This window comes from Amblyraja radiata, chromosome 17 (genome assembly GCF_010909765.2).
Source record: "Amblyraja radiata isolate CabotCenter1 chromosome 17, sAmbRad1.1.pri, whole genome shotgun sequence".
NCBI classification, from domain to species: domain Eukaryota; kingdom Metazoa; phylum Chordata; class Chondrichthyes; order Rajiformes; family Rajidae; genus Amblyraja; species Amblyraja radiata.
The window spans coordinates 2416073-2443827 of record NC_045972.1 but is presented as its reverse complement, the minus strand read 5'-3'; the positions used below and the strand labels follow the sequence as shown (position 1 = coordinate 2443827).

At 46.0% G+C, this 27755-nt stretch overlaps 1 protein-coding gene and 1 long non-coding RNA gene across 2 annotated transcripts in view; both read right to left on the bottom strand.

Moving 5' to 3' along the window:
* LOC116982966 overlaps window positions 1-27755 on the bottom strand; it is a 230634-nt gene that overhangs the window by 72750 nt on the left and 130129 nt on the right. The window lies entirely within an intron of this gene.
* On the bottom strand, window positions 11719-27751 carry LOC116982417. The gene is made up of 3 exons (XR_004414456.1): window positions 27723-27751; window positions 13557-13769; window positions 11719-11753 (listed from the first exon to the last, which is right to left on the bottom strand). It is a non-coding gene; the product is annotated as an uncharacterized LOC116982417 (long non-coding RNA).

Below are 27755 nucleotides of genomic sequence, written 5' to 3'. Positions count from 1 at the left end.
TCACTTTTGCCCCCGTATCCAGCTTCACAGAGAAGGACTTGTTGTTCACAGTAATGAGCACAGATGGATCGGGGAGGCGAGATCGGCTGTGGAGGAGAGTGTAAACACTTGCATCTCCCATGGAATAGCTGAGCTCAGAGCTGGGGGCAGTGTCGACAGAGGACTGAGAATCCATCTCACTATCAACTTGCTGAAGGTTGTTTAGGATTTGTCTAGGAGCTGAGGGCACTTTCCCACGGGACTGGTAGGCAGCTGCAAAATGGTTCATTTTCCTGCAGAAATTGCAAGTCTTTCCGAGGGCTGGGCACTGTGATTCAGTAGGATGCACATAATTACAGTTTGGACACTTCTGAGATCGCGGGACCCGAGATGTACGAACGGGCCGCGGTGGAGGGCGAAAGTTGTCCTGCATGCGTCGTTGTCCAGCAACACCAGTCAGATTTATGGCTCGGCTGTCAGATCCCCTCTGCCCATGCGGAGGGGTAACCGCTTCAGCGATGCGGCACGCATGCATTGCTTGAGTCAGGGTTAGGTCAGGCCATTGCAGCAGGTCGGCACGTAGTTTCTGGTCAAGCATGCCAGTGACGAGAATGTCCCTGGTGAGCTGGTCACGCATGGTTTCAAAACGGCACCGCTGAGCAAGGTAGCGCAGGTCAGTGATGAAACACTCGACAGGTTCGTCCGGCTGTTGCTTACGTGAGAAAAACCTGGCCCGCTCCAGTATACGGTTGGAGGGCAGGTCGCATATCTCCGCAAACTTGCGCAAAAGACATACGGGTCATCGGCAGATTCAGCTGGCTCGACCGGCTGGCCGTTGTCATCCAGGACTGCTGGTTCGTAGACGAAAGCCTGAGCTCTCTTCATTGCGTCGGGACCGGCCAGGTTGAGCAGGAGTGAGGCTTTGACCGCGGCTGGGTCGTTCCGGTGCTCAATATTGACGAAGTGAGTGTAGTCCATCACAAAAGTCGACCATCGCTCCGCAATGTCAGCGTCAAAGACAAGGGGAGATGGCTTTCGGCATGAGGATGCCATATCAAAGGAAGCCCAACACTGGGCACTAACGGGGACAAAATAAAAGAAAACCGGTAAACGGGAGACGCGAGTTTAACTTTCTGACACCATGTAAAGGAGTAATAGCTGATACACTGTAACCTTTACAAGGAGTTTAATATAGCACATGGCACACACGTCCCAGCACTGACTGCATCCAGCCTTCAGGCGTACTGGGACCTAGTGGGAGGAACAAAGGGAGGATACTACAGTTATACTAATATGATGGGGCGTTGTTAGTGGTGATGAGATAGCTACATTATAGGTTGCATGCATAAACCATCTACAAGGAGCTTAAGGTAAAAAGAACCCCTGGGAAGTAATGACCATCTATCTATCTATATTCATCTCTATATAAATATAATATTAATAAAACTCTCATCTTGACCATTTCCGTTCTGTGTTTTTTTCAAATGTGCGCAAAAACGGTACCCAATATCGCTAGGTTGTTTTCGCCACTTTACTCATCGTTCTCCTCTGCTCCAAGCACACCATGTTTTGTTCCGATCGGTGGAAGATTACAAAAGTTATGAAGCTTTAAGAAATTGTGAGATCAGCAGATTGGTCTTCTTGCCGGGGCCGGGAACTGGTAAGCACACACCCCATGTGATTCTGGAGGTCCCCTACACCACCCCCCCACACAATCCCCCCCCCCCACCCCCACATCCCCCTCCCCCCAACCCCCTCCCTCTCACCTCCCATCCCCCCACCACCCTCCCCACACCCCCCCTCCCCCACACACACCCTCCCCCACACACACCCCCTCCCCCACCGTAAATGAAAAACATTCAAATTAAGGATCATTCTAAATATATTTAATATAAATAATGATCAATAATTTAAAACACTATTAACATTTATGACAGAAATTGACATTGTTGCAGGAAATCAACTTTGAATTGAGATTACATCGAGGTTGTTAGTGTTGCACAGCGCGGGGTAGCTGACCTCCAGAATCACATCGCTGCTTCTCCGTGGACACGGAACCAGTAGAGGCAAGTGTATTCTGGATGGCCCCAGTTGTTATGCACCCGCAGTTCAATTAGTTTGACTGCTGCAGCAGCTTTATTCTACAAAGCAAAAAAAAAATGACGACAGATCAGGGAACCTATGCTTCAGTATGAAAGTACTGCAGGCAGGAGAGAAGATGGATTAGCTTCAAACCAGACTTAAAACATCCTATTGATCATGGATTTCAGAACATTCAATTCAATTACATACAGCATTGATAACAAGCATTTTATCATGGAAAAGGTCGATGCTTTAGAGGTGAGAAGAACATGGATCTGAAATGAAAGCAGGAAATACTGGGAGCAACAGCTTTACTGCATGTAGCATCGTGGATGGGGAGAGAACAAGCTTACTTACACAGGCTTGCTTTGTGGCAACTGACAAATTGTGAATAAAGTGGCCATGAAAAATAAACTTCTATTCTGGAAAGATAAAATGCTGGAGTAATTCAGTGGGTCGGCAGCATTCCTGGACCTGCCTGACCTGCTGAGTTACTCCAGCATGTTGTGTCTTTCCTCAGTAAACCAGCATCTGCAGGTTCTTGTTTCTACAATCTTTTTTATCATGCCAATAAAGTTTTTTAATTGAATTGACAGAGAGAGACACAGAGAGACAGTGTACGCACACACTAATTGACATTAACTGACACTAAGAAATTAATATTGAATTGCTAAACTTGCTATTGTGTTGTACTGCTTACAGCTGCAAGAACGTGTGGCAATCAATAAAGGGCTATATGCCTATTGCGAGTTTATGTACAGGGACATATCTATCCATGCACTGTATACTTGTATTTATACTTATGCATCTTAAATATGTATGTCATGTTTTATACTTTGGCAATATAACAATGTATTTTTTTATCATGCCAATAAAGTTTTAAAATTGAAAAAGAAAAGAAGAAAAAAAAATTAGACAGAGAGCGAGACAGAGAGAGACAGAGAGAGAAACAGAGAGAGAGAGAGAGAGGCCATTCGGCCCGCACGTTGGTGCTGCCTCACAGCGACGGGGACACTGGTTTAGATCCGGACTCTGGGCGCTGTCTGTACAGAGTCTTTTTCTCCCCACTAGCAAGGTATTGATCTCACTCTTGCTGCTGAACAGACCGAGCACCAGCACCAAGTGCTTGCTCCGCCACCTCTCTCGCTTGACAGTGGGTCTCCACAGGGTCCACGGCTGAAGCCTCCGAAGCCGTGTGTGTGTGTGTGTGCATGTGTGTGTGAGAGTATGCGCACGCGGACGCCAATAAATTGTGTCCCCCCCACGCTTTGATAGTGATTTCCGTGCCTGGGTCAGATCTTACAGCCAAGACCCATGAGCATTACTGAAGGGGGCTGCAAATCTGTTCAGTTGAGAAGGAATCAGCTGCCAGCAAGTTTTCGGGAAGGGGGTTGGACAGGAATCTACAATAGGGCCCTCATTGTAAGTCTTAGCTGATCAGTGGCGCAGGAACAAGAATGATTGGGGTTAGATCTTGGGGATCAAGAGGCCAGTACAGGGCCGACCTTAGGTTCCAACCTGTGTTGCAATGTGAAGGTAGAAAGAAATTGTGGAGAACAATACATCCTGAATGAAGGAGCTCGGGGAAATTAGCATTAGTAAACAAGAAAGCATTGGGGGAAATAAAGTAACTAAAGATGATAAATCCCCATGGCTGGACAAACTGCATCTTAATATTTTGAAGGATGGCTTTAGCAACAGTGGTTGTCATCTTTCAAAATTCCATAAATTGTAGAACTTTTCCCACAAAACAGAAAGTAGCAAATTCCAGGAAGGAGGGAGATCAAAAAAATGGGAAGTTACAGATCAATCCGCATTTTAGAGTAATGGAAAATAGTGCAATCTATTAATACAGAAGTAGTAACATGATGCTTAACATAAATAGGCTGGGTAGAGTCAAGGTTGATTTTCAATGACAAATGTTTGACAAATCCATTCAAGTTGTTTTTAAAGGTTTAACTAGCAGGTGTAAGATGGTGTGTATTTAGACTTTCAGAAAGTGTCCAACTAAGTCCCATTAATAATTTGGACGAAGGGATCAAAATGTATAGAAGTTTGCTAACCAAAGCAGAGTGGCTGAACAGGATTAGGAGAGGCTTCTTTGGATGAATGCTCATTCATTTCAACAGGTGAAATGAATGAGCAGGGACATGTAGATGAAATATCATGCAGAAAAATGGTTGGAAGAAACACAAACAAGTTTGTTGTTTATGACGCAGTATCCTGGGCATGATCAACTTGGTCGAACGTCTGTGGCAATGCCCCAAACGAAGAAAGAATGACAACACCCTGCAAAGACCAATGCGGAGACCACATCAGATGCACAACGGGGACAATCAACGGGTCCCTTGAAGGCAGACACAGGTGAAATTATTATGGGCAACAAGGAAATGGCAGAAGAGTTGAATAGGTACTTTGGATCTGTCTTCACTAAGGAAGACACAAAGAATCTCCCAGATGTACTATAAGGGGGTAGAGGAACTGAAAAACATTTTCATTAGGCGAGAAATAGTATTGGGTAGGCTAATGGGACTGAAGGATGATAAATCCCCTGGGCCTGATGGTCTGCATCCCAGGGTCCGCAGGGAGGTGGCTCTAGAAATAGTGGATGCATTGGTGATCATTTTCCAAAGTTCAACAGATTCAGGATCAGTTCCTGTGGATTGGAGGATAGCTAATGTTATCCCACTTTTCAAGAAAGGAGCGAGAGAGAAAACGGGGAATTACAGACCAGTTAGCCTGACTTCAGTGGTGGGAAAGGTGCGGGAGTCAATTATTAAAGAGGTAATAATGGGGCATTTGGATAGCAGTAAAAGGATTAGTCCAAGTCAACATGGATTTATGAAAGAGAAAACATGCTTGACTAATCTTCTGGAATTTTTTGAGGATGTGACAAGTAAAATGGATGAAGGGGTGCCAGTGGATGTAGTGTATCTAGACTTTCAGAAAGCCTTTGATAAGGTCCCGCACGGGAGACTGGTGACTAAAATTAGAGCACATGGTATTGGGGTAGGGTGTTGCCATGGATAGAAAATTGGTTGGCAGACCGTAAGCAAAGAGTAGGAGTGAACGGGTCCTTTTCAGAATGGCAGCAGTGGTGAGTGGAGTGCCGCAAGGCTCGGTGTTGGGGCCGCAACTGTTTACCATATATATTAATGATTTGGAAGAGGGAATTACGAGCAACACTAGCAAGTTTGCGGATGACACAAAGCTGGGTGGCAGTGTGAACTGTGAAGAGGATGTTAGGAGGTTGCAGGGTGACCTGGACAGGTTGAGTGAGTGGGCAGATGCAATATAATATAGATAAATGTGAGGTTATCCACTTTGGGGGCAAAAACAAGGTGGCAGATTATTATCTCAATGGGGTTAGGTTACGTAAGGGGGAGGTGCAGCGAGACCTGGGCGTCCTTGTACACCGGTCACTGAAAGTTGGCTTACAGGTACAGCAGGCAGTGAAGAAAGCTAATGGAATGTTGGCCTTCATAACAAGAGGATTTCAGTATAGGAGTAAAGAGGTTCTTCTGCAGTTGTATAGGGCTCTGGTGAGACCACATCTGGAGTATTGTGTACAGTTTTGGTATCCTAATTTCAGAAGGACATCCTTGTGATTGAGGCAGTGCAGCGTAGGTTCACGAGATTGATCCCTGGGATGGTGGGACTGTCATACGAGGAATGTTTGAAAAGACTAGATAAATGTGAGGTGATCCACTTTGGGGGCAAATACAAGGGGGCAGATTATTATCTCAATGGGGTTAGGTTAAGTAAGGGGGAGGTGCACTGGAGTTTAGAAGGATGAGGGGGATCTTATAGAAACATAAAATCATAAAAGGACAGGACTAGCTAGATGCAATGTTGGGCGAGTCCAGAACCAGGGGCCACAGTCTTAGAATAAAGGGGAGGTCATTTAAGACTGAGGTGAGATAAAACTTTTTCACCCAGAGAGTTGTGAATTTATGGAATTCCCTGCCACAGAGGGCAGTGGAGGCGAAGTCACTGAATGGATTTAAGAGAGAGTTAGACAGAGCTCTAGGGGCTAGTGGAGTCAAGGGATATGGGGAGAAGGCAGGCACGGGTTATTGATAGTGGACGATCAGCCATGATCCGAATGGCCTCCTCCTGCACCTATTTTCTAATCACAGTAAATACTGCAGTTTCCAGAGTAAAAGGGATATCAAGACACTGCATGAAAACAGCACGGTGCCAGAATTTCAAGCTTTAGTTGCCTTCACTGGAGTTCATCCCCATCACTCACTGGTGGCTCCTGGATCATGTGATTGGTCTTTGCCACCTTGATCTCCATTACAGGAATGAATCAGCTTGGCATTCTATAAAGCCTTTGCCTGAAGCAAATATGTTTTAAGTGAGAAAAGGGTGTCACGGAGGCGCAGCGGTAGAGTTGCTGCCTTACAACTCTGGGTTCAGAGTTTGTACATTCTCCCCGTGAATTTTCTCCGAGATCTTCGGTTTCCTTCCACACCAAATACAGGTTTGTAGGTTAATTGGCTTGATATACTTGTAAATTGTCCCTTGTGTGTGACTTGTGAGTCTGTGAAATTCTCTGCCTCAGAGGGCAGTTCTCTGGAAACTTTCGAGAGCTAGATAGAGTCAGTGGATATGGGGAGAAGGCAGGTACGGGGTACTGATTGTGGATGACCAGCCATGATCACATTGACTGGCGGTGCTGGCTTGAAGGGCCGAATGGCCTCCTCCTGCACCTATTGTCTATTGATAGTGTGAGTGTGCGGGGATCGCTGGTCGGTGAGGACGAAGGGCCTGTTTCAGCACTGTATTTCTAAGCTAAACTAAAACATGGGTGAAGTCAGCACCAAAACTCAGAATCACAGTTCAAACACCACTGAGCTAGCTGGCAAATATTGGCACATTAACAGTTACTAAATTGCAAAGTATATTTTTGTAAAAGATAGATAAATATTTGAGGCAAAGGAAAATAAAAGCTTGCAGGAAAAGGCCAAGGTTATAGGATTGTTCCAGCAAAGAATCAATGATCCTTTATTCACTTCCATACCTGCACCTCAAACGTCTGGATTGAAACCCCTTCCTCGTTGTACGTGTACTGTCCCAATAGGATCCCTTCGGCTTGGTTTTCATCATCCAAGCCCTGTGAACAAGTAGCAATTAACCATATAACCATATAACAATTACAGCACGGAAACAGGCCATCTCGGCCCTACAATTCCGTGCCGAACAACTTTTTTCCCTTAGTCCCACCTGCCTGCACTCATACCATAACCCTCCATTCCCTTCTCATCCATATGCCTATCCAATTTATTTTTAAATGATACCAACGAACCTGCCGCCACCACTTCCACTGGAAGCTCATTCCACACCGCTACCACTCTCTGAGTAAAGAATCTAGGACCAGAGGCCATAGCCTCAGAATTAAAGGGTGTACCTTTAGAAATGAGGTGAGGAGGAACTTCATTGCCACAGAGGAGGCCAAGTCAGTGGATATTTTTAAGGCAGAGATAGACCAATTCTTGAATAGAACAGATGCCAAGGGTTATTTTGGGAACAGGGATGGGTTGTTGGGGTGGGGGTTGCTATGGCAGGAATCTGCAGTCTCGATCACTCAATGTTTTCTCCCAATTTACCTCAACCCTGCACAATGAGAAAACGTGCTACAATTTTCCAGCAGAGCCCATTGCTGCTTTTGGTTCATGGTGTGACAATTATTAAGTTAATGCAGAGAACAGGAGTTACTGAGACATGTTTAACACACTGCCCCCAACACAGATACTCTCACACCATTTACAAAGTATCAGGACAAGTACCTGAACCAGCAGGACCTCTGTATCGGGCAGTGTGATCAAATGCAACACAAAAATGCTTCCTCTGATTTCCTCTAAATCTTTCTTTGTTTTAAAACCTCAACCCTCTGGACTTAGGCACCTCTGTAAGCTACAGGCAAATGGGATAAGTTGTACAGGGATGGTTGACGTGGACGTGTTGGGCACAAAGGGCCTGTTTCTGTGCTATATGACTCCATAAGTGGATTTTAAAAATCTGAACTCAATTGATGATTTGACAAACATACTGGCAATCTACATCCAGGTGATGGGGAGCAGAAAGCGTCAGAGTTTGGTTAAAGCAGATGGAAGGAGCCCACTTTTCCTTAAGGAAGGATATTTTGCTATGGAGGGAACACATCAAAAGTGCAGCAGATTAATTGTAGGGATGGCAGGGGTGACGTATGAAGAGCAATCTGGTCAATATTCACTGGAGTTTGGAAGGAATGATAATTTTATAGAAACTTACAAAATTTAGAAGTTCTAACAGGACTGGAAAGATTAGAGGTAAGATGTTCCTGATGCTGGGGAGTTTCAGGACCAGGATCACAGTGCGAGGATAAGGCAAGGTCATGTAGAACTCAGAGGGGGAGAAATCTCTTCATCCAGAGTGGTGAACCAGAGGAATTCTCTATCATGGAAGGCAATTGAAATCAGATAGTTGAATATACTCATGAGTTAAATATTGTTCTTGTAGCTAGAGGGACCAAGAGGTATGGGGAGAAAGGTATGGGGAGTCCCCCAACTGGGGACTCAATTTGGATGATCAGCCATGATCACACTGAGGGGTTAAGTGGGCTTGAAGGGCCACATTGCTCACTCCTGTTCATATTTTCCATGTTTCTATTCCATATCCCACAACTGTGGTACTGAACAAGCACGCATGGTGGGCCAATACATGATGTTTTTGACATATACATCAATACCTTGCATTCTTCTGACTGGGAAGAACTGTTATGCAGACAGATTATGTCTCACATAAAACTGGGGAAAGCAGAAGACACACACTTGTTGTGGTTCCCCCAGCAGCAAATCTTGAAGTTGTGGACCTATAGGGTCCCTGTACCTTTCTGCCTCTAGGAGAGTATTCGAAGGTGACTGCTTTCAAGACAGAAGGGAGCAGCAGTACAAGGATTATATACCTGAATGACAGCTCTGGGTGAGTGAGATTGGTACCATAGTGGAATGCCAAACAGACTAAGAATAGTCTTGGTCTCTAACGTCTCTGTGCAGTGCGTGTGGATCACACTGCCACCTAACAAGAGAAAACAGAATCATTATCATATCACTGAATGGACAAAGTTAATCACGAATCCTTCAAGAAATATGCAGGTTTGCAGAGAACTGCAAAACTCTGGCAGAGGGATTGGAAGGTTTTTGCTTGAGTGCTGACCACTAAGAAGAATTTTCCAATTTGTCCAAGAACTCAACACATCCAGCACAACTGCAGAAATAATTTAATGTTACAATCGCAATTGTTTAAGTAAACTTGAAAGCTAATTTTCATACAATATCCAACAGGTTGGAGCACAGAATCCAGCTGAAACTTTAAAAGCACAACTGAATGGCCACCAGGTTTCAGTGGTTGGATAAGTAACCTCCCAAATCTCAACCATTTACTTGCTCTCATCATTTTTCCATTCAATACAACTATAATAAACAAGGAGCTGTTTTTGCAAAAAATTAAGTACATGAGAAAGATTTCTGCAACATAAAATGGAAGCAAAACTTCTACCCGCTGACCAAGATATAAAAATATTGTTATTTGTGGGCAGTTGGCTGGGAACATGTGCAACCAATGACTGCTGTCTGCATATGTTCTTTTTCTCAATTATATAAAGCCATATAGCATTACATCTGATCTAGTTTAGAGACCAACCAGAAAGGACAATTTATATTGTAGAACATATATTTTTCATAGATTGTAGAACATTTATTTACATCGCAGAAACAGGCCATTTTGTCCCAGTGTCTGCACCGACCATGATGTCAGCCTAACTCATCCCATCTGAATGGACATGGTCTGCATCCCTCTACTCCCTGTCTGTACATGTATCTGTCCAAATGCCTTTTAAAGATTACTATTGTATCTGCTTCCACCACCTCCCCTGACAGCACACCTGCAGCTGTGCAAGAAAAACTTGCCTCACACATCTCCTTTAAACATCTCTCCCTCTCACCTTAACTCTATGCCCTCTCGTATTTGATATTTCCACCCTGGGGAAAAGACTGCCTACTCCATCTATATATCTCTCATAATTTTATATACTTTTATCTGGTCTCATCTCAGCCTCTGACCCTCCGGCAAAAACATTCAGTTTGTCCAACCTCCCCTTATAGCTAATATTCTATTGTAGCATTCTGTCTAATCCAGGCAGTATCCTGGTCATTCTGCAGATGGCTGAAACCTAAAGTAGATCTTCAGCTTTCTACACAATTCCAATTAAGTCCAATGTTAGCTTGAGAAGACCCAAGCTTCTATCCACATTTCAAACCATGAGCTTGTCTTCTTTTCTTGCACTTCTACAGGTGTTTAAGATTTCATTTGTCTGCCACTAGTTGCATCTCCACCGATCCAGCTGGTATCGACATTCATCTCAAATGTCTCCTGGTCTCCAATCTATCTATTTTGTTCTCACTTTCTCTGCAACGTAAACTTTGCTTCAAGGAATAAAACTGGCTAACCAACAGAAGAGGGGAGCAATTAAATCAGGGCAGCACAGTGACGGATCGGTAGACCTCCTGCCTGACAGCACCAGAGACTTGTGTTTGATCCTAACTACAGGTTGCTGTCTGTACGGAGTGTGTACATTCTCCCTGTGACTGCATGGGTTTTCTCCGGGTGCTCTGGTATCCTCCCACACTCCAAAGATATCCAGGTTTGTAGGTTAATTGTAAGTTGTAAAATTGGCCAGAGGGCAGAATAAGACCCACCTTTTCTTCACACGCATTAAATGACCTGGAGTTCCAGATTTGCAGATGATACTGTGAACTGGGGATATTCATGGAATTGGAGGCAAATACAGAATTGGGTTTGAACAGGCTGGTTACAGCTGTAATTCAAATGTGAAATATTTCATTTTGGGAGGAAGAATAAGGCAATGCAAACTAATTCTAGTTAGGGCACAATTCTAAAAGGAATGAAGAAACAACAGTGTCTCTGGAATGGGTGACGTTTCGGGTCGAGACGCTTCATCAGACCTTCACATCCCTCTTACACACGTGGGTGATATATGTGCCTAGTTTACTGAAAGAGGAAGTTTAGGATGTTGTTTAAAAACGCCTGTACTTTATAAATAACGGCTCAGGGTACAAGAACAAAGTGATGGGGAACTTTATAAAACTTTGTAAAACACAGGCTTGGCCACAGCTGGAGTGGTGCATCCAGTCCTGGCTGCCTTGCCCTCAGAAAGGCACGAAGCTTCGGAGAGAGTGCACAAGATATTAACCAATGTGTTTGCAGGGATGGTGGAGCAGTGGACAGAATGAAGATGGCCAATGGTACCCCAGGGCAAGGCCATCCCATCGATGGCTCGGCCTTTAAATGAGTTGTGGCTGGCGCAACATCAAGCAGTTACAAGTTAAATTAACATTCAGCAGTGTGAACTTCAGCAGCTCTGGGGAAACCTGTACTGTGAACATAGATTTGTACTTGCCTATTCAGGACATATCGCCCAGTGTGAAAGAGCACCCCATTCCTTGGGAGCAAGTCAAACATTACTAAAGTGCCAGCCCACACAACACGCTTTCAGTCTGTTACATTCACAGTTTTACTTGGCCCGGGCTTTTGTCTGATACTTACCAGCAAATTCCAGTGCATAATCCACCAATCCAACCCTGTCAGCGCTGTAGTTTCAGGGCTTGCTCCACAATGCTTTCCACTTCCTACCAAAGGAAAAAATAACAATAATGTGGGATAAGAAGGGGGCAGTAGCGTGCAATAGAGTGCAGAGCCCACGCACATACTGAAACCAGACGGGCAATGTCCCTTTAACAGTTCCCACAAAATGATCCCTCTTATCCATTCCCATAATCTGGAATTAGCAAGGTGTAATAAAAGTGAGCAATGGAGAGGCCAAGTATACTGCATAGAAGGCGGCAGGATTATGTGATCAGGTCAATAATTATTACAGTACATTGACATGGATAGGACAGGTTTGGAGGGATATGGGGCAAACGCAGGCAGGTGGGACTGGTGCAGCTGGGACATGTTGGCCGGTGTAGACTTGTGCAATGTTCCATTCAGTTTGACATTGCCTTACTACCTGTCCTTCACAGAAAGGTTCCTGAAGAAAACTACCTTTGACCACAAGTGATCAGCGTAGAATGAGCCACAGGCACTGTGGGAGAAGGACTCGATGGATCCCATCAGATGACTCCCCAAGCAGACAGAGGAACTCGCCAACAGTAATGTGAGGAGACCTCCCAGTCAGGCCCTGCTGGCTCTGTCAGCAAAGCACCCCACTGCACGCTGCCATTGAGATGGTCGTGGTGTGGACAACATTCACCTCCTTATGCACTGGGTGTTTGACAGGAAGGTCAGAAGAAGAATACAAGGGCTCTTGTCATGGTTCATCCTGAGCAGTTGTGCATCAGTGATCTGTGAGCTGTTCACAGGGACGCACAACAAGATAAATGTCAACTGCTGCTGGAAGATCATTATCTCAGCGGAAGACTCACTTTTGTCTGCCCAAAAATTGATCTTCCCGCATAAGATGTGGGTAAATGAATTGCTGCCGAATGGCACATTCCAGGGTACAGTACAGTACAAGCTCAGTATAGTCACCGCAAAGGCTGTGGTGGAGTGACCTTGGTCTAAGGTCCGGCCACCACTAGTCACTGAGGGACTCTTTGACACTTCATGGGAGCACTGTTTAAGAATGTGGTGTTCATTGACACATTGCAAGCAAAATTGCTGAATTGATGGAACGTAGAGCAAGACATGCCCCAATTTCATTAACTGTATATCTATATAATTAAAAGTCTCATCTTGACCACTTGCTGCTTGCACTGCATATTGATTTTAGAAAAAATGCTACCACTTACGGTTGTGATTTTTGGCCATCTTACTCAGAGTCCCCCTCCGCTGCGCAGGACAAGAGGATTTTTCCTATTTATGGTAGGAAACTGCTTTTGAATTTGGTGGCCTTGTACCGTGCTTGAAATGGTATGAAACTGCTTTTGAATTTGGTGACCTTGCACCCTGCTTGAAATCGTAGGAAACTGCATTTGAATTTGGTGACCTTGCTCCCTCTTGAAATGGTCGGAAACTGCATTTGAATTTGGTGGCCAGCACTCTGCTTGAAATGGAATTTCAAGGAATAGCCTTGAGTCAACTGCCAGCCCACCAGCCGTGAGTGAGTGAGCTGCCAGCACACCAGGCTTGAGTGACTAAGCTGCCAGCCCAAGAATCCATTCAGCCCACAATGTCCATACTAGCCCTCTGGAAACCAGTCACTTCAGCCCACAACACCCATACTAGCACTCCAAAAAGCCCCCCCCCCCCCACCACTGGCCACTAATATTGGAATTGGTGGAGAGGTGGAATATTGCGTTGGGGGACCAGCCCTCCCGTGTGAACATGGGACCGAACGGTTCCACCTTGTCGAGTATTATGAATAAATGACTTTTCTGAAATACAATAATGTGTTCCAGAGTTAGAGCCACTGACTGCTTGTATGTTTGTACCTTAATAATCCCTGCTCTGACAGCTGCCGAGTGTGCCTCCATTGCCGGACCAGGATAAAGTGAAGCATCTGAGAGGATCTTCTTCTCCAAGCCAGCGAGGAGGGCCTCGAGTTCCTTGCGATGCACCAGCTGTGCTGTCAGTGGTTCCCCTGTGCTGGCTTGTGATGAATCGAAGAGCAGCTTGTGGACAAGTGGGGGCAACGCCGTCTCCTTCTAAACACACAAGAGCTGGATAGTCAGTGCTCCTCCTTGTAAACATTGAAATCAATACAAAGCAGTATCTTTGTCATCGTAAAAAAACATTATTTCGTGACCCCACCACTCGCCACATCTTCCCATCTCCCCCAATATCTGCCTTCCGCAAAGACCACTCCCTCCATAACTCCCTTGTCAATTCTTCCCTTCCCTCCCGTACCACCCCCTCCCCGGGCACTTTCCCTTGCAACCGCAAGAAATGCAACACTTGTCCCTTTACCTCCCCCCTCGACTCCATTCAAGGACCCAAGCAGTCGTTCCAGGTGCGACAGAGGTTTACCTGCATCTCCTCCAACCTCATCTATTGCATCCGCTGCTCTAGATGTCAGCAGATCTATATCGGTGAGAACAAGCGGAGGTTGGGCGATCATTTCGCCGAACACCTCCGCTCGGTCCGCAATAACCAACCTGCCCTCCCGGTGGCTCTGTACTTCAACTCCCCCTCCCACTCCGTATCCGACCTCTCGGTCCTGGGTCTCCTCCATGGCCAGAGCGAGCAACACCGGAAATAGGAGGAACAGCACCTCATATTCCGCTTGGGGAGTCTGCATCCTGGGGGCATGAACATTGAATTCTCCCAATTTTGTTAGTCTTTGCTGTCTCCTCCCCTTCCTCAGCCCTCCTGCTGTCTCCTCCCATCCCCCAGCCTTCGGGCTCCTCCTCCTTTTTCCTTTCTTCTTCCCACCCCCGATCAGTCAGAAGAAGGGTTTCGGCCCGAAACGTTGCCTATTTCCTTCGCTCCATAGAAGCTGCTGCACCCGCTGAGTTTCTTCAGCTTCTTTGTGTACCTATTATTTTACAATTGTTGATCCTTTGTCGAGGGAGACAAGGCAAAGGAATATATTATAGCTGAAAGGATAGTGAACCGTGGTGGAGAACAGAAAGATCTTGGAGAGCTTGTTGTGTAGGAAGGAAATGCAGATGCTGGTTTACACTGAAGATAGACACTAAATGCTGGAGTTACTCAGCGGACCAGGCAGCATCTAATGCTCCAGAGATCCCTGTCAATCCCGCTGAGTTACTCCAGCATTTTGTGTCTATCTTTGGAGAGCTTGTTGGTGGATCTTTGAAGGTAGTGGGACAGTCATCTTGGAACTGTGGAAAACGTTAGCTCAGCCGTACCTGTAACATTGTGTGGATTCTGGTTGCCTCCCTACAGGATTGATGGGAGTGCACTAGAGAGATACAAGAAAGGTTTACGACATTGGCAGGACTGCAGAAGAAAGGTTGCGAGGAGAGAGTCGCCAGGAACTGCAGCAGGTAGATTGTTTGAGTGGTTATAATATTATAGAAAAAAGACAAAATGCTGGAGTAACTCAGCAGGACAGGCAGCATCTCTGGAGACAAGGAATGGATCATGTTTCGGATTGAGACCCTTCTTCAGATGTCTCGACACAAAATGTCATCTATTCCACCCCCCCAGAGATGCTGCCTGTCTCGCTGATGTCTATCTGCGGTATAAACCAGCATCTGCAATTCCTTCCTACACATAAGGTTAAGCTATTCTGACTGGTCCATTCAGAGTAAACAAGGTAACTATCTTTCCTACACAAAGTTGGAAATGTAATTCAATTGGCACAAGGGTTTGATGCAATTAGTACATTGGGCCAAGGGTTCACTGCATGAATGGTTGTTGGAAGCAGAACTCACATTTACTGGGCACCTGGACCAGCAGTAGAAGAGGCTGTGAGCGAGATTCACCTGGCCTCCCAGCTTGTAAAACAGAAGCTGGGAACTATAGGTCAATTGACAGGTACATGGATAGGACAGGTTTGGAGGGATATGGACCAAACGCAGGCAGGTGGGACCAGTGTAGCTGGGACATGTTGGCAGGTGTGGGCGAGTTGGGCCGAAGGGTCTGTTTCCACACTGTATCACTCTATGATTCTAATTCATCCAGCACTCATAGTTCGCAAGAGGAAATAACTAATCATTTGGTAAGCTGAATCTAATCAAATGTAGCCGACATGGTTTATTGAAAATCATGTGTGACAAAACTTGGCAGGATGTGATAGGGAGTTGATAAGGGAAACGTGTAAATGTAGTAGGAAGGAACTGGAAATGCTGGTTTAAACCAAAGATAGACACAATAAGCTGGAGTAACTTAGCGGCTCAGATAGCATCTCTGGAGAAAAGGACTTTTCTATTTGTTTTCTCCAGAGATGCTGTCTGACCCGCTGAGTTACTCCAGCGTTTAGTGTCTATCTCCTGTAAATGTAGTGTGTATTTAGATCTCCAAAAGGTATTTGCCACATATGAGGCTGCTGCAAAAAAATGAAGAGCCCAAGATATTGGAGGAAGTGTGCTAACATGGACTGAAAGGTGGCAGTCATATAGAAAAATAAGTTAGAATAAATGCCTGAAAACTGCAGATGAAATAAATCTGAAAAACAAAATGCTGGGAGCACTTGGGTCAGGCTGCATCTGTAGCCAGAGAAACAGAATTCATGTTTCAAGTCAAAGACCCTTCGTCAGAACTGGGGAGTTGACAAAAGAAACTTGTAAAGCTGCACAGGTGGGTGGATGGCTCTGATAGTGTAAAACCAGGTGACCATGGGGATAAGCTGCACACAAAGTTATCTGGTCAAGGAGTGAATAGGAGCGGTTAGGTGATAAGAAAAATAGACAAAAGATCATAGCAGTTGCAAAATGCAGAGCAAGAAGACATGTCTAGGAAGGAACGGCAGATGCTGGTTTAAACTGAAGATAGACAACGGGACAGGCTGCATCTCTGGAGAGAAGGAATGGGTGACGTTTCCGGTGGAGACGCTTTTCAGACAAGACATGTCTGGCAGGTCAGCATGGACATGCCCGCCACTTTTGGATAGAGATTTTAAAAACAAGCTAACCCAATTGTCACAAATGGACAACTGATACTAACAGAGGAATCAAGTTACCCAAGATGATCAAATTCAGTTCAAGTCCAGAGGACTGCCATGAGTCCAAATGGAAGGTGAGATGCCATTCCTCAAGATTGCTTTGAGCCTCATTGCAACAATGCAGGGAGTCACAGACTGTTCGGTCACTCCCACGTCCAAGAGTCAGAATGAGATAGCAGGCAGCTCAGCAGTGCCCCAGGGATCGAACACAGGTCCTCCGCAAAGTAGAAACCCAACGTCTGTTTGGTTTCTCCAATGTAGAGGAGGCCACGTCGTGAACTCAGGGAAAGGAGCAGAGGGGGAAAACAAGCGACAGTGAGAGAAAGGGAAGAACGCAGTAGAGAGGGAGGGGGAGTGGGAGTTGAGTGTTAAAGAAGGGGAGGGAAGAGGGCAAGATACTTTCCACACTTTCCTCTTCACCTCAATCTCTTTGATCATCAAAGCAGAAGAAGTGGTAAGTTTTGGCCTTTTACAGATAAATAAAAAATTATTTGGGAAAACTTACATCAGTCATACTTTTAAGTCTGCTTTCCAAAGCTTGCATGCTGGAGTCCATGTCCTTCTGTGCCGCTCGTGCAGCCTGCAGCTCCAGCCGTGTCTGGCTGAGCTGCTCCTCCAGCAGTGCCAGTGTAGTCAGTAGCTGCTTCTGTTCATCTGTCAACCTAGAATAATAATAATCAATATAATTTTATTAGCCAAGGATGTACAAGGAACTTGCAAGGATAAAAACATGATATACAGTAGACAATTAAAAATAAAATATTATAATTTAAACATGTGGAAATAAAGTACCAGAGTAAACAGAGGCTACAGATTTTTGGCTGTTGAGTAGAGCTTGTGGAAAAATACTGTTTTTATGTCTGGCTGTGGCCCAGACAAAATCTGTCCTATACAGGACAAAGCAAGCCATGAGAGTGCAGGAGCAGAGGCAGCACGGTGGTGCAGCAGTAGAGCTACGGCCTTACAGCGCCAGAGACCCGGGTTCAATCCTGTAAGGGTGATTGTTGGTCTGCACGGACTCGGTGGGCTGAAAGGCGTGTTTCCACGCTGTACCTCTAAACTAAAGACGATGTTGACCTGTTGCACGCAGCAACCGACGAAGCCCCCCCCCCCAGGGTCTGCTGCTACTCCACTCCTGGCTGGAAACGCACAGCATCAGTGTTATACTACTCATAGCTCAGCCACAGGCAAACCTGCTGCCGTGCCACAACCCCAGGGGAATCTTGATGCATCAGCAGATACTGTGGCCTACAACATCAACACCAAAACATTTGTGGCGTGACGTGGCGTGATGACGTATGACGCACGGTGTTTTTTCAAGTGTCACATTTTTTTTATCGCCGCTGTATTTTGAAATGTTCAAAATCTTTTGGCGACACTGATATGACGCCGGCAGTCACCGAACAAAATTGCCAAGTGGGACAGGCCCTTAAATGAGTTATTTATCTCTATCGTTGTGAGCAGTTGATGCAGACTGGAAACTGCCGCAGCTCAGCTCTGCACCTTTCCACAGCTGATTCCATTTCCTTCACCTTCTGCAACAACATCTTGGAATAGAAATTAAAAACAAAGTTTATTTGCAAGTTTGGAGGCTTTTTAATTCTACTCGCAGCTACTTATGTCACAACATACACGTCAAAGTTACAAATATGTAATGCAGAAAAGTCACTTTTCCATACCATATTTCCTTATGACATAGGCCATTTCAGCCCATCAAATCATTGCCAGCTCTCAGAGAATCCCAGTCCTCCATAAATTTTCCTTGAAACTAGTTCCTCACGAATTCCCGTCAATTGCCCGCAGAATTCACCATTCAAGTTAAAGCAAACTTCACTGAACTGTAGCAGCTTAACAGCCAAAGGATGGGAAATGCAGGGAATTCTCTGCCCAAGTGGCTACGGAGACCAGTCCTTGAGACCAATTCAACAGCGAGGTGACTGGCCTTAATATTACGTAATTTAGAGTATGGCGTTAACATAGAAACATAGAAACATAGAAAGTAGGTGCGAGAGTAGACCACCAGGTCCGTCGAGCCCGCACCGCCATTCGCTCATGGCTGAACACTAAACAGACACACTTACCCACAAACAGTAGACACAAGACACAGAACACAAGACACTACCCTCCCCTTTATACCGCTATCACCCCTCTCCACCCCAAGAACCTCGTGATCTCCTGGGGGAGGCAAAAAAACGGATAAAAACCCAGGTCCAATTCGGGAAAAAAATCCGGGAAATTCCTCTCCGACCCCAATCCAGGCGATCGACACTTGTCCAGGAGATCACTCAGGTCTTACTATACTAACCATACCTAGGTCCATATCCCTGCCCTCTACCCGTAGCCCCTTATCCCCTTGGCAGCTAAAAAACCATCTATTTTAATCTTAAATATATTTAAAGTTTCTGCTTCCACTGCTCCCTGGGGCAGTGAATTCCATAAATTAACCACCCTCTGGGTGAAGAAGTTCTTCCTCATCTCAGTTTTAAAAGAGCCCCCCCTTATTCTGCAACTATGTCCCCTAGTTCTAGTTTCCCCGATCATTGGGAACATCCTCGGTGCATCCACCCGATCAAGGCCCCTCACGATCTTATATGTTTCAATGAGATCGCCTCTCATTCTTCTAAACTCCAAAGAGTAGAGTTCCAGCCTACTTAGCCTTTCCTCATATGTCAATCCCCTCATTGCAGGAATTAATCTTGTAAACCTTCACTGCACTGCCTCCAGGGCTAGTACATCCTTTCTTAAGTATGGACCCCAGAACTGTACACAGTATTCCAAATGTGGTCTCACTAATACTGTGTACAGCTGCAGCAAGACCTCCGTGTTTTTATACTCAATCCCCCTAGCAATAAAGGCCAAAACTCCATTGGCCTTCCTGATTGCTTGCTGCACCTGCATACTAACTTTTAGTGATTCATGTACTAATACCCCTAGATCCCTTTGCGTTGCATTACAACGCAGCTCCTCCTCATTTAGAAAATAACTTGCCCTATCATTTTTTTTCCCAAAGTGAATGACTTCACATTTATTAGTATTAAATTTCATCTGCCAAGTTGTTGCCCACTCACCTAGCTTATCTATATCCTTTTGCAGACTCTTCCTATCCTCCTCATCCCCTACTTTTCCTCCCATTTTTGTATCGTCCGCAAATTTTGATATATTACACTTGGTTCCCTCCTCCAAATCATTTATATAAATTGTGAACAACTGGGGTCCCAGCACCGACCCTTGCGGAACCCCGCTAGTTACCGGTTGCCATCCCGAGTATGAACCATTTATCCCCACTCTCTGCTTCCTATTTGTTAGCCAATCCTCTACCCATGCTAATATATTACCCCCAATCCCATAATTTTTTATTTTTAGCAATAGTCTCTTATGTGGCACCTTGTCAAAAGCCTTTTGGCAGTCCAAGTATACCACATCCACCGGTTCCCCTTTATCCACCCGGTTTGTTACTTCCTCAAAGAATTCGAGCAGATTCGTTAAACAGGACTTCCCCTTCACAAAACCATGCTGGTTCTGTCCGATGAAGTCATGTTTATCCAAGTGCCCCGTTAGTGTTTCTTTAATAATTGTCTCTAACATTTTACCCACCACCGATGTTAGACTAACCGGTCTATAGTTACCCGCCTTCTGTTTACTTCCTTTTTTAAATATAGGTGTTACATTGGCCATTTTCCAATCCACTGGGACCGTTCCTGCCTCCAGGGAGTTTTGGAAAATTATCACCAATGCATCCACAATCCCCACCGCTATCTCCCTCAAGACCCTTGGATGTAATCCATCAGGCCCAGGGGATTTATCCTCCTTCAGTCTCATTAATTTCCCTAATACCACCTCCTTGGTGATCTTAATAGTATTTAGCTCCTCCATTCCTACCGCCCCGTTTATCCAGCGTTGGAATATTTTTTGTGTCTTCTATGGTGAAGACTGATACAAAATACTCGTTTAATGCCTTTGCCATTTCCATGTTCCCCACCAACAACTCTCCAGTCTCACCCTCCAATGGACCAACGTTCACCTTAGCCACCCTTTTTCTTTTTATATAGCTATAAAAACTCTTACTATTAGTTTTTATGTTGTTCGCTAAATTCCTTTCATAGTCTATTTTCCCCGTCTTAATTAATCTCTTAGTTATTTTTTGCTGACCTTTAAATGCTTCCCAATCCTCTACCCTCCCACTATCTCTGGCTACCTTATATGCCCTTGCCTTCAGCCGAATACTATCCTTTATAGTTTTATTGAGCCATGGCTGACTGTTCTTACCCTTACCCCTTTTTTTCTTCATAGGAATAAATTTTTCTTGAAGGTTATACAGTATACCCTTAAACGTACACCACTGCTCATGTACCGTCTTATTCTTGAGTCTGCTATCCCAGTCAACTTTGATCAGCTCAGTCCTCATACCTTCATAATCCCCCTTATTTAGACTAAGCACCCTAGCCTGAGTTTCAACCTGCTCCCCTTCTATTTGAATATGGAATTCGACCATATTGTGGTCACTTGTTCCCAACGAGTCCCTAACTATGACATTTTTAATTAATCCTGCTTCATTACACAGGACCAGATCCAAGATTGCCTCCCCCCTTGTCGGTTCGGTGACATACTGTTCTAGGAACCCGTCTCTAATACATTCTATAAACTCTTCCTCTAGTCTACCCTGCCCAGTTTGGTTTGCCCAATTAATATGAAAATTGAAGTCCCCCATGATTACAGCAGTTCCCTTTTTACATGCGTCGACTATTTGCAGATTTATGTTCTGACTAACAGCGTCACAGCTATTTGGAGGTCTATAAATTACACCCACTAGTGTTTTTTTTTCCCCTTATTATTCTCTATCTGTACCCAAGCTGTTTCACTATCCTGATCCTTCATGTGCTGAGATAAATGGTCTGACTGAGAGGTAGAGCAGCTGAGGGGCAGCATGGTGGTGCAGCGGTAGAGCTGCTGCCTCACAGCACCAGAGCCCCAGGTTCGATCCCGACTACGGGTGCTCTCTGAGTTTTTACATTCTCCCCGTGAGCTCCGTGGACTTTCTCCAGGTGCTCCGGCTTCCACCCACACTCCAAAGACGTACAGGTTTGTTAGCTAAATCTATATAATTAAAACTCTGATCTTGACCACTTCCTGTTGCACTGCATATTGATTTAAGAAAAAACGCTACCACTTACGGCTGTGATATTTGGCCATCTTACTCAGAGTCCCCATCTGCTGTGCAGGGCCAGAGGATTTTTCCCATCGATTAAAAATAAAAGGCTTATTAATGTTTAAAAAATGTTGAGATTCTCTCTCTTGTCCCTCACACCATGAAGGCCACACCCCTTCCTCAGGGACTATAAAACCGGCAAGTGTAGAGGTGCCTCGGTTCTCTGCAAGATGTTGGGGAGCGACAGGTCACACCTCAGTCTGAGCTGTGAATAACACTGAACACATGTCTACTAAACTGTGAATGGTTTTACAGACCTATCAGTGCCATTAATGTGATTTGAAAATGTAGTTTGAAAATGCAGAAGTATGTTTTGGTTTGAAGACGCTAAAGCTTCGAGCCAGCACCGCCATTCATTGTGATCATGGCTGATCGTCCCCTATCAATAACCCGTACCTGCCTTCTCCCCATATCCCTTGACTCCACTAGCCCCTAGAGCTCTATATAACTCTCTCTTAAATCCATCCAGTGACTTGGCTTCCACTGCCCTCTGTGACAGGGAATTCCATAAATTCACAACTCTCTGGGTGAAAATGTTTTTTCTCACCTCAGTCTCAAATGACCTCCCCTTTATTCTAAGACTGTGGCCCATGGTTCTGGACTCGCCCAACATTGGGAACATTTTTCCTGCATCTAGCTTGCCAGTCCTTTTATAATTTTATATGTATCTATAAGATACCCCTTCATCCTTCTAAACTCCAGTGACTACAAGCCTAGTCTTTTCAACCTTTCCTCATATGACAGTCCCGCCATCCCAGGGATCAATCTTGTGAACCTACGCTGCACTGCCTCAATCACAAGGATGTCCTTCCTCAAATTAGGAGACCAAAACTGTACACAATCCACCGGATGTGGTCTCATCAGAGCCCTATACAACTGCAGGAGAACCTCTTTACTCCTATACTGAAATCCTCTTGTTATGAAGGCCAACATTCCATTAGCTTTCTTCACTGCCTGCTGTACCTGTAAGCCAACTTTCAGTGACCGGTGTACAAGGATGCCCAGGTCTCGCTGCACCTCCCCCTTAATTAACCTGACCCCATTGAGATAATAATCTGCCCCCTATTATATTTCAGAGATACAGCGTGGAAACTAGGCCCTTCTGCTCACCAAGTCCATGCCGACCAGCGAACCCCACACAGTAACACTACCCCACACAGGCTAGGGTCAATTTACACATATACCAAGCCAATTAATCTACAAACCCCTACGTCTTTGGAGTGTGGGAGGAAACCAAATATCTCAGAGACAACCCACGTGGTCACGGGGGAGAACGTACAAACTCCATACAGACAGCGCCTGTAGTCGGGATGGAACCCGGGTCTCTGGCAGTGTAAGGCAGCAACTCTACCGCTGTGCCACCTTTCACAGAAATATACACGGCAGAGCTTAGTTTCAGAGCACTGTTCCCTCCAGCTCACCATTGCCCTGGCTTCCTGGCATCTGATGACGGGGCAGAGCATTTTGTGGGCAGCAATCATCAAAAATGGGCATCATCAGAAGGGATGGGAGAGTAACCACACACACAGCAAGTCTCTGGATACAGCACGTGGCAGGCCAATTGTCTGATTAATAGAACGATCATCAACTGTGATGTGGAGACGATGTTTCCACTAGTGGGAGAGTCTAGGACCCGAGGTCATAGCCTCGGAATTAAAAAACGTTCCTTTAGGAAGGAGATAAGGAGGTATTTCTTCAGTCAGAGGGGGGTGAATTTGTGGAATTCATTGCCACAGAAGGCTGTGGAGGCCGTCAATGGATATTATTAAGGCAGAGATAGGTAGATTCTTGATTGGTACGGGTGTAAGGAGTTATGGGGAGGAAATGGGGTTCAGAGAAAGAGATAGATCAGCCATGATTGAATGGCGAAGTAGACTTGATGGGCCGAATGGCCTAATTCTTCTCAAATCACTTATGAACTAATGAAACTGGGGTACTGTCCAATTCACCTCCACCCCATTGCGCACATTGGACAGTCTCTGGAACTGATGCACTACAATGCTGAGAACTATATTCTGTACTCTGTATCTTCCCCTTTGCTCAACATATTGAACTTGATTTGGCTTGATTGTATTGATGAATATTTTGTATCTGATTTGATTGGATAGCTTACAAAACAAAGCTTTTCACTGTACGCCAGCACATGTAACAATACTAAAGTGAAACCTGAGGTACAGAAAGGATCCAGGAGCCTTGGCCCATCGAGTCCATGCTGACCATCAATCTCCCTTTTATACTAGTTCTATGTTCATTAGTTCATATGTTCAAGGAGCAGAATTGCCATTCGGCCCATCATTTACTACACCATTGAATCATGGCTGATCTATCTTTCCCCATCAGATCCATTCTCCCGCCTTCTCCCCATAACCCCAAAGCGACCTCATTTTCACATCCACTCCCTTACACACTAGGGACAATTTACAGAGGCCAATAAAGCTACAAATCCACACGTCTTTGGGACTAGTTATAACTAGCTGTATCAAGTGTCTAACACATGGCTGCCTGCGCCCGCTGCCTGAACGGAAGATAGTCACAAATGTTTGAACAATCACCAATCCCCCTGCCCCTCGCTCTTCCCCCACTGGCCAGTAAACCCATTCCATTTCCATCATTTCTCCACTTTCTTTGAGAAGTTTCACCGGATCTGCTTCCTTCTGTGTTTCAGAGCAAATGTGACCAAAAACCAAGAAACCCAGAGGCAGCGCTGGTTGTTTCCTATCACTTGAGAGTTTAGGTACAGTGTGGAAACAAGCCTTCGACCCAACGAGTCCACACCGACCAGCAATCCCCGCACATTAACTCTACCCTACACACACTAGGGACAATTTTACATTTATACAAAGCCAATTAACCAACAAGTATGTATGTCTTTGGAGCTTGGGAGGAAACGGAAGATCTTGGAGAAAACCCACGAGGTCTCGAGGAGAACATACAAACTCTGTAAATACAGCACCTGTAGTCGGGATCGAACCCTGGTCTCTGACGCTGCAAGCGCTGTAAGGCAGCAACTCTATACTGCGCCACCGTGCCACCCTTTTAAACCTGCTCCGTCAACACAGTGACCTTGTCGTCCTTACTCATGACTTCTCCTCACTCACTATTTGCGATTTTACACGTCTCCCCCAACCCCTCCTACTCAACCCCACCGGCCTGTCCACATGGCTTGTGTAGGAAGGAACTGCAGATGCTGCTTTACACCAAAGATGGACACAAAATGCTGGAGAAACTCAGCGGGACAGGCATCATCACTGGAGCGAAGGAATGGGTGACGTTTCCTGTCAAGATCCTTCTTCAGACTGATGTCAGGGGAGTGGGAGATATCCTTATCTATACACTTATAGATTTCCTTGCCTTTACACTTCCTTATCTATGTACCGCCCACTCCCCTGATATCTGTCTGAAAAGCGTCTAAACCAGAAACGTCACCCATTCCTTCTCTCCAGAGATGCTGCCTGTCCTGTTGACTTACTCCAGCATTTTGTGTCTATCTAAGACAATACAGAGACCAGACAATCCAACTGGAACCAAGTGGAGCTTTACAGCCCCCACCTGACTGTGAGCCCATAAACAAGGCTTCCTCAACAGTCTAAAGGGCCTGTCCCACTTACGCTATTTTTTTCGGCGACTGCCGGCACCCGTCATAGTCGCAGCAGGTCGCCAAAAATGTTCAACACGGTGAAGATCCAGCGGCGACCAGGAAAAGGTACGACTCTTTGGACGACTATTCACGACCATACAGGCGTCACGTGTCGACAGGTCTGGAGCCATGGGAGGGAGAGGCTGAGGCTGCGGTCTGGGGGAGGTTCTTGCCCCAGGTCCCGCTCCTCACCCTGCCCACGGGCTCGGAGCAACAGCCCCCGGACACCACACCGGTTCGAACCCCAGCCCAGGGCCCGGAGCCGCACTCAGGGCCCAGACAGTGTCTGTGTCCGCTGCCCAGTGACCAAAGCCCGGGCCCGGCTACAGCCCCGAGGCTCGGCCCACACCAGGCATCTTCCTTCACCTTCCCTCTCTTTCCCCTCTCCACCTCCCTCAATCACCTCTCCCTCCCTCAGTCACTCCCTACCTCCCTCCATAACCCCTCTCCCTGCCTGCCTGCTTCCCCCACTCCTCACCTCTACCCTATCCCACCCCACACGATGTTTAATGTCAATGAGATTCGGATTCCCTGTGTGACGTTATTGTGAATGAAAACGGGAGAATTAGAATGAAACAGATTTTGTTTAGAATTTGATGTCAATGAGATTCGGGATTCCATCGTGATGTCATTGACAGGCAGGGCAAGTGGAAGCGGCTTTAAAAGTAGTTTTTGTAAAGTTACAAATGGCAATAACTTGTACAATACGTCTTTAAAGTAGCGGTTGGTTCATTCAGCGGTGCGGCGCCCCTGGGCTCTGACAGCGCTGCCGTGGGTCGGTGTTTAAGGGGAGGCAGTCAAGGGGGTGAGGCTGGGAGATGCCCCCGTCCGCAGGGCCCCCGGCGCTGGGAGGAGCGGTCACCTGTGCGGGGCCAGGGACCGACACGACAGACAGACAGACAGACTCACCGAGTGATGGTCCCTGCGGGGTCCGAGCAGCAGAAGCTTCGCCGCGGCGCCGGGAACAAGGAGCGGGAACGTGGCCACTTCACCCACTCCCCTTCTGGTCGCCACCCATCCCCGCCGCTCCTAGAGTATAATATAGTATAGTAGATGATGGTAGGGTAGAGTATAGCTGAGCTGAGCAGAGCAGACACCAGACACGACTTCCTCCAACGCCGTCTGTCTGTGTCTGTGTCTATGTCCCGCCCCCGGTGCCGCTGCCCATTGTCTGCATCATTCAAAATGCTACATTCTAGAGTGTTAGTTTGTGTCGCGGCTCCACCCCACCGGGGGGTGGGGACAGGAACCGTGACAACTGCGGCACTACCACCCCCACGTTCCAACCAGCACCACCCTCCCTGATACCCACCTCCACACAATAGCCTCACTGACTACAAAGATGAAATAGTGACACATTTGGATAGCAGTAGCAGGATCGGTCAGAGTTCTTTGAGGATGTAACTAGGAAAATAGACAAGGGAGAGCCAGTGGATGGAGTGTACCTGGACTTTCAGAAAGCATTTGATAAGGTCCCACATAGGAGATTAGTGGGCAAAATTAGAGCACATGGTATTGGGGGTAGGGTACTGACATGGATAGAAAATTGGTTGGCAGTCAGGAAACAAAGAGTAGGGATAACTAGTGGGATACCGCAAGGCTCGGTGCTGGGACCGCAGCTATTTAATATATGCATTAATGATTCAGATGAAGGGATTAAAAGTAACATTAGCAAATTTACAGATGACAGAAAGCTGGGTGGCAGTGTGAACTGTGAGAGGATGCTATGAGAATGCAGGGTGGAGTTGGACAGGTTGGGTGAGTGGGCAGATACATGGCAGATGCAGTTTAATGTGGATAAATGAGAGGTTCTCCACTTTGGTAGCAAAAACAGAAAGGAAGATTATTATCTAAATGGTGTCAAGTTGGGAAAAGGGGAAGTACGACAAGACCTGGGCGTCCTTCTTCATCAGTCACTGAAAGTAAGTATGTAGGTAGAGCAGGCAGTGAAGAAAGCAAATGGCATGATAGCCTTCATAACCCACCCCCGCAGACAGATGAGTTGCCAATACACAGCCAACAGCGCAATGCGGCAGATGCTCCCACCCCCCACCCACCCGTTCCTAAACATGTGGGCAAGAGTTTTGTCGGGGGCAGGTCCACATTGAAGAAGCAATCACTCCCTGCGGCTGCTCATGTGAAGGTGCTAAATTCACCCCTGCCCCCATCAGAGAGTCAGTCAGTCATACCTTAGCGGTGTGGCGCTTGCTGTGGTTCATCAC